Genomic DNA, 10,294 nt, shown 5'->3' with positions numbered 1-10,294 from the left:
GATGGGTGGGAGTGAGGCTGATGTCCATCTTTTCAGCTCCTTAGGGTGTCTGGACCTTCTGTTTCTTTGTTTTGTGTGTATTGTTGTTGTTGTTTTTCCCAGTCTGTAAATACACATTTCTTGCCTGCTGGTGAGGTGGTGGTGAATGCCTTTCATCCCAGCATTCAGGAAGCAGAGGGTCTTTGTGACCCCCCCTCCCCTTTTTTTTCTCCTTTTAAGTTCTGGCCCTCTAGAGGCCAGGAAAACACAGAGAACACAAAGGACCTTGCAAAGTTTGTCACATGGTGGCTTCCATCTTGGTGAGGTCACTGGCTAAGATGGCTGCCATCCTCGTGAATGCTTCCATGTTGGTGAGGTTGACAGGCCATTCTAAGGGCAGTTCCTGAAAAGTTTAGAACCAATCCCTCCCCCTCCGCCCACCCAACAGGCATACAGGCTCACATGCACATGCATGAGCATATCCGTAGACACATAAATACATTTTGAAATTAAACTAAATGTACAATAAAGTTAACAGGAGAAGAAATTAAAAACAGACAGAGAAAAATGTTGTTCCTGGAGTTTTATCTTATTTTATTTTTTGATTTCGTGATTGATTTCTTTTGAGACAGGGTTTTTCTGTATAACAGTCTTGGCTGTTGTTGCTTTTGTTAGTTTTTTTGTTTATTTGTTTGTTTGTTTGTTTTTTTAGTTTTTCAAGACAGGGTCTGTTTGTGACATCCTGGCTGTCCTGGAGCTAGCTCTGTAGACCAGGCTGGCCTTCGAATCACAGAGATCAGGCTTTCCGCCAAATCAGAGATCAGCCTGCCTCTGCCACCCAAGTGCTAGGATTAAAATCCAACAGCACCACTGCCCAGTTAATTTTTGCTTTCCTTCCTCCCTTCCTCCCTCCCTTCCTTTCCACTCCATAGAATCCAAAGCCTCTGGCCTCCCTATACAATTTAAATTAAAACAATTAACTAACCTGGCATTAATAAAGACAAAAATGAATAAAAGCAAAGGGAATCTGGCCTGGGGATGAGATGAAGCTGCAGATGTTGGTTTGGGAACCTGAGCTAGTCTAGGGTTCTGATCTCAGCAGTGTGTGTGTACACTGGGATTCATCACAGTATACAGAACAGAGCAAGTTCTGGTGGTGTTGGGAGTTGGGGTAGTATGATAAGAAGCCCAGATGCTGATGCCAATGATGCTTGCTTGCCTTTGTTAGTTTTTTTGTTTGTTTGGTTGGTTAGTTTTTCAAGACAGTCTTTTTCTTTCTTTCTTTCTTTCTTTCTTTCTTTCTTTCTTTCTTTCTTTCTCTCTTTCTCTCTCTCTCTTTCTTTCTTTCTTTCTTTCTTTCTTTCTTTCTTTCTTTCTTTCTTTCTTTCTTTCTTTCTTTCTTTCTTTCTTTCTTTCTGTGATATGTACAGATCTGCCTGCCACTGCCTACCAAGTGAGTGCTGGGATTAATGGCCTGTACCAACACCACCTGACTCCTTTTCTTTTTAAACAAAAGACACCACAGACTTAGGCCTGGAGAGATGGAATTTCTAGAAATCACATGTTAGGATCTGGTGCCCTCTTCTGATGACAGGTTGTACATTCAGATAGAGTGCTCATAGACATAAAATAAATAACATACATGTTTTTATTATTTATTTTTATTACTTTTTTGAGACAGGGTTTCTCTGTGTAGTCTTCACTGTCCTGCAACTCACTCTGTAGATTCACCTGCCTCTGCCTCCCAAGTGCTCGGATTCAAGGTGTGCAACACCACCACCAGGGCACATCTAATGAGTAGTAGAGAGAATCTTATCTAACCACAGTTTGCAGGAGCTTTTCATTAGCCCGAAGCTGCTGGAAAAAAACATGAAAAGTTCCAACCCACAGGGGTGGTGGGATCGCGGCCTGATTGCCCTCTTTCCAGCTAGCTGCTGAGTGCTGGGATTACAGGAAGGATTACAGTACTGAGAGGATGGAGCCCAGGGCTTCCCCTTCCACTCATAATTCAGATCCCCATGACTGCTGTCCCTTGCTTTTTGTTTTATTCCAAGTTAATTATAATTTTCTTTTAAAATTCTCCCTTTTTTCTCCCTCCCTCCCTCCCTCCTTCCTTTCTCTCAATCTTCTTTCTTTCTCTCAATCTTCTTTCTTTCTTTCTCTCTTTCTCTTTCTTTCTTTCTTTCTTTCTTTCTTTCTTTCTTTCTTTCTTTCTTTCTTTCTTTCTTTCTTTTTCTTGATTATGCCTGCCCACTCCAATGCCTCTGGCCTCTCTAGGCATCTGTACTCATGTGAGTGAATCTACACACATACACCAGTGAAAATAATAAAAATTATAATGAACACTATGGTATTGTATTTCCAGAGGCAGAAATCCATCTGTTCAAGGATACAGCCAAGCATGGTGACTCACACCTTTAATCCCAGAAAGCCAGCCTTTAATCCCAGGTGAGTGATGGCAAAAACAGAAAGATATATAAGGCGTGGAGACCAGAAACTAGAAGCATTTGGCTGGCTAAGCTTTTAGGTTTTGAGCACAGTTCAGCTGAGAGCCATTGTGATGAGGACACAGAAGCTTCCAGTCTGAGGAAACAAGATCAACTGAGAAGTTGGCCAGGTGAGGTTATCTGTGGCTTGTTCTATCTCTCTGACCTTCCAGCATTCACCCCAATAACTGGCCTCAGATTTGATTTTATTATTAATAAGAACTTTTAAGATTCATGCTACAGAACACTTAACGTGGCATTAAAAAAAAGTAAATAAAAGGAACGGAAAACAAAAGAGGGCTAGGGATGTGATGTACCAGCTAGTGGTGTTGGGTTAGGAACAGAGTTGGTTTAGGGTGTCCCGAGCACTGGCTTCTATCCTCAGCAGTGTAAAAACTGTGGTGTCACCACAACACACAGACAGAACAAAGCCATTTCTGGTGGTTGTTGTAGGGTGGGGGTAGGATGAGAAGAGAAGTCTAGGTACTGGCTGAAAGTTTGTCTCTCTTTCTTCAATTTTTTCCCCCCGAGGGATTCTTGGTATAGACCTGCCTGCCCTAGAACTCACTCTGTAGCCCAGGTGGGCCTCCAACTCTCAGCCTTAGCCTCCAGATTGCTGAGAACATAGGCTTGAGTGATCCCCTGTGGCTAAGATTTGGGGTTTCTGTTTTTGTCCATTTATTCTTTGGTAGATGGGCGGGACCCAGATCAAATAATAGCAGAAACAAATGTGGGAATCAGTTGTTGCTCTGCCTTATGGTGTCTGTTCTCTGTGGCCTTTGTTTTCTTTTTTCTTTCTTTCTTTCTTTCTTTCTTTCTTTCTTTCTTTTTTTTTAACCGTGTCTGTAAAACCACATTTATTTTCTGTGTCCCCCGAACCACCCCCCCTTCCCCACCCCACCCCCTCCCGACAGCAAACTAAACTTTTATGGTACTTTTCTTTTCATATGGAATGCACTTTCTCTGTCAGGAGAGCTCTTCACAATTCTTCACATGCAAATTGGTTTTAAATTTTGGCCCTCCAGAGGCTAGGAAATGCTGAGAGAACAAAATGGACCTGGAAAAGTATGTCACATGGTGGGTTCCATCTTGGTGAGGTCACCAGCCAAGATGGTTTCCATCCTCATGACTGCTTCCATTTTGGTGAGGTCAATAGCCATGCTGTTGGCTAACCACAGCTACTGAAAAGTTTTGAACTGTGAACCCCCACTAAACACACAAACACACACACACACACACACACACACACACACACACACACATGGACACACACGGACACACGGACACAGGGACACAGGGACACACAGAGACACATAAAATTTGAAATTAAACTGAATGTACAATAAAGTAACAGAATAAATAAGAAATTAAAAACGGACACAGGGAGAAAAATGTTCCTGGAGTTACAGAAATAGAAGGAAGCCCAGTGTGGTGGTGCATGCCTTTAATCCCAGCACTAGGGAAGCAGAGGCAGCTGAGCTGGATCTCCGAATTGAAATTTGGCCTTGCACACAGAAAGAATTTTCTGATAGTAAGTAAGTTCTACACATTGAGAAACACGGTCTCAAAAAAAAAATTAAAATAAAATATAGAAGAGGCTTGAGTTGTTACGGCTGGAGAGATGTCCTAGCAGTTAAGAGCACTGACTGTTCTTCCAGAGGACCCGGGTTCAATCCCCAGTACCCACATGGCAGCTCACAACTGTCTGTAACTCCAGTTCCAGGGGACCCTCACACAGACATCCGCACAGGCAAAATACCAATGCACATAAAATAAGAATTCATCAATTACTTAAAAAGGAGAAAAAAAAATGAGGCCTGAATGGCATGGGCATGGAGGTGCCTTGTAACAGCTCTTGCTGTCCTGGAACTAGCTCTGTAGGCCAGGCTGGTCTCCAACTTCCATAGATCAGACTGCCTATTAACATCAGCACAGCAGTCTGGTTAATTTTACTTTTCTTGTGTGTGTGTGTGTGTGTGTGTGTGTGTGTGTGTGTCTGTGTCTGGCTGGGTACAGGTTTATGATTTCCAAAGCTGATTTCAGTGATCATGAAAGACACCGGACACAGGACACCAAGGTGAGGTCTTTTTCGGGAAAAACAAAACAACAACAAACCAGACGAACAAACCCAAAACCAAACACCAAACAAAATACTTCCACATTTGTTTTCTTTTCTTTTCTTTTTTCCCCCCCTCACCCCAGAGAGGAAGCTAAACCTTTGTGAAAGTTTTCTTTTCATGTAGAGAGTACTGTCTGGATCAGGAGAGGCTCTTCACAATTCTGCACATACAAATGCACATTCCACATGCAAATTGTTAGTGAAAAGTTTTGAACTGGGACCTCACCCAACCCCCACCCCCACAGACACACAGGCACATCCAGAGACACATAAAATTTGAAGTTAAACTAAATATACAATAAAGTAACAGAATAAATAAATAAATAAATAAATAAATAAATAAATAAATAAATAAGCAAACAGACCCAGAGGAAAAAATTGTTCTCAGAGTTCCAGAAATAAAAGGAAGCCTGGTGTGGTGGTGCAAGTCTTTTAATCCCATCATTCAGGGGACAGAGGCAGGTCTCATCTAGGTAGTGACTTCCAGGCTATGTAGAGAGGCCTCTGTCCCAGTCATTAAATGAATCAAAAATATTTAAAACTTGGAGGAGTCAAACACACAAAGGAAGGCAGTGCTGGGGTCCTGGCTCATGGGGGGGGGTGGGAGGAGAGAGCCCTGGCCTAGGTGCCCAAAGCCCTGGGCTCCATCCTCTGGACTGCAGAAACTCAGGCATGCTGGCCCAGGCAGATCTGTAACCCCAGCACTATCTATCTATCTATCTATCTATCTATCTATCTATCTATCTATCTCTTAATATAACCCTGGCTATCTTGGAACAATTCTGAGAGATCAGAACTGAACTCTTCTACGAAGCCAGTTGAAGGGCAGCCTGGGTTATGTGAAAGATTCTGTGTTTAAAATAGGTAGGCAGTTAGTTAGTTAGGCAGGCAGGCAGGCAGGCAGACAGACAGAACAAATAAATACAATCAACTTTGAAAAACAAACATAGAACAAGAGAAAACAGAAGGAAGTTCAAGGGCAGCCTGGGTATGTGAAAAATTCTGCGTTTAAAATAATAGCTAGCTAGGTAGGCAGGCAGGCAGGTAGGTAGGTAGGTAGGTAGTTAGATAGACAGACAGACAGACAGTTCAGACAGACTGAACCAATAAATACAATCAACTTTCAAAAAACAAATACAGAAGAAGGGAAAGCAGAAGCCAGTTCAAGGGCAGCCTGGGTTATGTGAAAGATCCTGCGTTTGAAGAAATAGAAGGCTCAGAAGACCATCTTAAATTAAGCAACATAGCAAGCATAGCAAGTAGGAGCCATCCTGGTGTGAAAACAGATAGACAAACAAACGAACAGATGAATGAGTGAGTGGATGAATGAATGAATTATATATATATTCTGAATCAAGCGAAAAGACTTAAAACAAAACACGGTGACAATGATTATCTCTGGAAAGAAAATACAAGTGCTGTTTTAATTTTTGCTCTAACTCGGTATTTAGTCTGAGAACTGGGGGTGGGGGTGGGCGGCGCTGGCGGCAAGGAACACCACAACAAAAGCCAAACCCCAAACAGGCCGTGAAATGTCTTTAAAAGGACATCCATCTAAATGGCAGGCACACAGAACTGCCCTCGCTGGCCACCTCCCTCCCTCCCTCCCTCCCTCCCTCCCTCCCACCGAGTTTGGATGCCACCATCCCCTAGTTGTGCCAGCCAGACCCTCGCTCGCCCCACATACTCCGAGGAGTAACGGATCGATCGGTCAGTCACACTCATTCACGTGAAACACTCTCTGTTTGAGAGAGCGATTCGCCTGTTTTCATAGCTTCCTGTCATACTTTCGTTTTCGTATCCTGAGGGGGTCGGCCTGACTCCAGGTCGCGTTCACTGTGTCCCAGCATGACCACGGCCAGCCAGAGTTTTTGCCACTCGGGAGAGGTGGCGAGTGCCCTGTCCTGTCCCCCATGGGGGGCCTGATCATGGGAGGACCCTCCGGAGTGCCACAGTGCTTGAGATGTGTGAGCGAGCAAGCGATCTGTGTTGTTTCCTTGAGGATCCAGACGGTTTTCGTGCGACACCTAGTGGTGGCAGTTTTCTGCAATGCTACTGATTCTCTGGCTGATAACAGGCAGTGGTTGTGTAAGCCTTTAATCCAAGCATGCCTTTATTCTCTTGTAGAAAGGCACCAAAGCAATTGTCTCTAAGGCATTGGCTCTGCTGAGTGGCTATGGAGGGTTCTGCCTGCTGTAGGAAATCCAAACTTGTCTATCAAACAGAAGAAACTTTCAGCTCCCCAACTGCTATATCCTCTGGGAGCCAGGACATGAGTGCACACAGGTCAGTCCACGTTTCCATATATTGCTCTGTCAACTTTCTCACCACGTTGAAGACAGGCTCTTCATTTTTATTTATACTGTTGTCTTAGATAGGGACTCATTTAGGCCAGGCTTGCCTCAGACTTCTAATCTTTCTGTTGCTACCAGATGTGTTAGCTTCAGTGGGCCGAGACAAGACACCCCCACCTATATGCAACCCAAAAAACAAGTTGTGGCAGTTTTTTCTTCATTAATAAGGTGGCTCCCAGGGAAATGAATGCATGTTTGCAAGCTTGTGTGCATTACATTTACCTGCTTATTTTCTTGACTATCAACCTCAACCACAGAATTTAACAAGATATGTATCTATGTAAACAGCAAAGAACAATCAGACTGTAACCCACAGATCTAGGGAAGCTGCCTAGCAGGGGGGACCCTAGGATGACTGTGGCTTATAAGTTTTGGTCTAAACTGGTTGGTGGTGGCACATGCCTTTAATCCCAACACTTGGGAGGCAGAGGCAGGTGGATCTCTGTGAGTTTGAGGCCAGCCTGGGCTACAGAGTGAGTTCCAGTACAGGCTCCAAAGCTACACAGAGAAACCCTGTCTGGAACAACCAAAAAAAAAAAAGCTTTGGTTTTACCTCATCACTGGGCAAGCTTTAGTGAAACATTTTACCATTAACATAAGAATTTGTCCTTTATCAAGCTGATGAAAGAAAATGCTGGCCTCAGTAGGGGAGGCTAAAATCTTTTTAGAATATGGATCAGCCTATAGAAAAATGTCTGTCGTAAATCAAACAGTGAAGGGGAAGATGAATAGGAATCTGGCTTACATAACTTAAGTAAAACATAACTCTCTGAAAAGATGAAGATAGGTTTCTTCTGTATCTCAGAAACTAATCAAATATTTATATGTATAATTCAGCTATCATTTGGCTTAAAAGGGCTTATTGGGAAATGTTATCATTTATATTATTTTCTACAGAGAAAATATTTTACTGTTTAAAGTAACCCTGGACTTTTAAATTATAATCTGTTTTATGCTCAGGCAACAAACAAACAAACAAACAAAAAGATATGTATCTATGTTTATGGTGCCTGTGTATATGTATCCTTCTTTGGAAAACTTCATTCCCAATATGAATGTTTGCCACAGTTAACTAAGGGGAAGTAATGGAGCTTCTTTGAAATGTCCAGTTTGCTGTATGCCACTCCATATGATGTAACAGGGTTAATTATCCATCCCCTTCAACCCTAAAATATTAAGATTGAACCTAGCACATTGTACTTGTTAGACAAGTACTCTATATCTGAGTTACATTCCTGACCTGTAACTCCATTCAACTCCTATAAATACAATGCAGCAGACATCAAGATGAGATTGAACTTTAATTTGGTCACCATAAGACTGTTCCATGTGCTGGGTAGTGGTGGTACACGCCTTTAATCCCAGCACTTGGGAGGCAGAGGCAGGTGGATCCCTGTGAGTTCAAGGCCAGCCTAGTCTACAGAGCGAGATCCAGGAAAGGTGCAAAGCTACACAGAGAAACCCTATCTTGAAAAACAAAAACAAACAAACAAACAAAAAGGACTGTTCCATGCATGTAGCTGACAGAATGCTTTCATTATTATTATTAATTTTTTTGGTTGTTTGAAACAGGGTTTTTTTTGTGTAGTTTGGTGCTTGTCCTGGATCTTGCTCTGTAGACCAGGCTGGCCTCAAACTACAGAGATCCGCCTGGCTCTGCCTCCCAAGTGCTGGGATTAAACAGAATGCTTTCAAACTAGGAATATTTAGAGAAGATGTGCTCCAGTCCACATTACACACTCTGAACAGTTAAGTCTGAGAAAGGTTTATTGTAAACTGTTATCTACCTGTACAATGCAAGGATAAGAAGCCATGTTAATCTATCTGGTAGCATTTACCAAGAGAGCCAAGAGATTTGCTAAGAACCCATAGTGATGCAAAGCATGGACAAATGTCAGCTCTTTCCTAATAATGGATAAACGCATAGGGGACTCAAGCTACATGCTGGTGATTGGTGGTGTATTGTAGATGAATTTCTAAACAGTCTTATTAAATAAGAAATATAGCTAAAGTTTTCCTGCCTGGCCCACAGTCAGGACAAATCTCTCTCACCCGCCAGTCCCAAGCCGCTCAAACCCGACCAAGTAAACACAGAGACTTATATTGGTTACAAACTATATGGCCGTGGCAGGCTTCTTGCTAACTGTTCTTACAGCTTAAATTAATCCATTTCTATTAATCTATACCTTACCACGTGGCTTGTGGCTTACCGGTACTTTACATCTTCCTTGTCCTGATGGCGGCTGGCAGTGTCTCTTGACTCAGCCTTCCACTTCCCAGCTCTATTCTCCTCCTTGTCCCGCCTATACTTCCTGCCTGGCCACGGGCCAATCAGTGATTTATTTATTGACCAATCAGCAACACATTTGACATACAGACCATCCCACAGTAAAGAAACACAGAGCCAAATACAGCCTTAGAGATCAGAGAAATAGGAAGAGCCACCAGCTAACCTTAGCTCACCATGCCACCGTAGCTTCCCAGGAGAACCAGCTTCTTCCTGTCTAACCTGTGTCTTTCTTGCCTTGCTGTTCTGCCTTCTCATTGACTCTTAGCCCATCCACCTCACTTCCTTGTCACTGCCTGTCTGTGAGACCTCCAGGTCTCCATAGTTGGTACTGGGATTAAAGGCATGTGTCACCATGCTTGGCTGTGTCTTTGAACACACAGAGACTCTGCCTGCCATGTGATCAGATTAAGGACATGTGGTACCACTTCCTGACTTTTGTTTATGGCTATCTATCTATGTCCTCTGATCTCCAGGCAACTTTATTTATTAACATACCAATAAAATATCACATTTCAGCACAAATAAAATATCACCACATTTCAGCACAAATAAAATATCACCATACTGTAGGATGAATGAAGTCTCAGTTAGTCTTTAGTGTGTCTACACATACACTTTATTGTATCAAAATCAGAATGAGAAGGTGACTAATATCAGGAAGGAACTAAAAAATCATACCTCTTCTCTAGCTTTAGAGCTCGTAATAGCTATGGTTTGACTGGGGCTTGCAAGAATACTTCCTTCACACATTAACTCTCTGACTCACTGTAGATGTAACCAACCTTCTTATTAAATAAGAAACACAGAACCAATGCAAAGAAGAAAGCCAAGAGGTCAGAGCTAAGAACTAAAACCTTACCCTTCCTCCTGCAGTGGTCCTACCTCTCCAAACCAGAACCCCTGTGTTAAAGTCTTTATATAGAGTTACTGTCCTGCCTTCTCATTGGTTGTAAACCCAACCACATGACCGCCTCATCACGGCCTGTCTGTATAGGCCTCCAGGTTTTCCATGATTGGCATTGAGATTAAAGGCATGTGTATCCAATAATGGCTGTATCCCTGAACA

Source organism: Peromyscus californicus, unplaced genomic scaffold, assembly GCF_007827085.1.
Source record: "Peromyscus californicus insignis strain IS unplaced genomic scaffold, ASM782708v3 Scaffold_4__1_contigs__length_199733344, whole genome shotgun sequence".
NCBI classification, from domain to species: Eukaryota; Metazoa; Chordata; class Mammalia; order Rodentia; family Cricetidae; genus Peromyscus; species Peromyscus californicus.
The sequence above is the reverse complement of the archived record's forward strand: the minus strand, read 5'-3'. Positions refer to the sequence as shown.